Below are 820 nucleotides of genomic sequence, written 5' to 3' on the forward strand. Positions count from 1 at the left end.
TCAGGTCATGATCCCGGGGTCCTGGGCTCGAGCTCCTCATCAGGCTCCTTGCTCAGCGGAAAGCCTGCTTCTCCCTTTCCCTCTCCTGCTCCTTCTGCTTCTGCTCTCTAGCTCGTGCTCTCTCTTTCAAATACATAAATAAAATCTTCAAAGAAAATAATATTTTGAATTTCATTCATGCCAATCTGTGGAGCATATATTATGAATGTGGTTGAACAAGTAGAGCATTTTATGTTATGACTTCCTCCCAATATACTTCCCATTCTACCATTTATGAACATCGTGCTCTGGTTGGTTTCTTTGCTGACATGAGCAGTGCTTCTGTGAACATTCTCTTACCTGACTCCCGGTGCACACACATGAAAATTTCTCTAGGGCACACAAATATTTTGTTATAGCCACCTGAGCAGACTAATACACTTCCTTTCTATGCAATTACATCTTCTTTTCTCTTGCCTACCATTCCAGCTAGATCTCTAGTACATTCTTGATTAAAAGTAGTGGTTCCATAGTGTAGTGGTTATCACATCTGCTTTACATGCAGAAGGTCCTGGGTTTGATCTCCAGTGGAACCACTAACAATGAATCATGGAACACTACATCAAAAACTAATGATGTAATGTATAGTGATTAACATAACATAATAAAATTAAAAAACAAAAAACTAATGATGTAATGTATGGTGACTAACATAACATAATAAAATTAAAAAATTATATATATATGTTTTTATATATATAAACAATAAAAAAATAATTTAAAAAACAAAATTAAAAAAAGAAAAAAGAAATAAAAGTAGTAATAGTAGGTACCTTTACTT

General features: G+C 34.6%; 1 non-coding gene across 1 annotated transcript; it reads left to right on the forward strand.

Moving 5' to 3' along the window:
• The first annotated feature begins 502 nt into the window (after window positions 1–502).
• Window positions 503–575, forward strand: TRNAV-UAC (transfer RNA valine (anticodon UAC)). The gene has a single exon. It is a non-coding gene; the product is annotated as a tRNA-Val (tRNA).
• The last annotated feature ends 245 nt before the right edge of the window (window positions 576–820 follow it).

This window comes from Halichoerus grypus, chromosome 8 (assembly GCF_964656455.1).
Source record: "Halichoerus grypus chromosome 8, mHalGry1.hap1.1, whole genome shotgun sequence".
Classification (NCBI taxonomy): Eukaryota; Metazoa; Chordata; class Mammalia; order Carnivora; family Phocidae; genus Halichoerus; species Halichoerus grypus.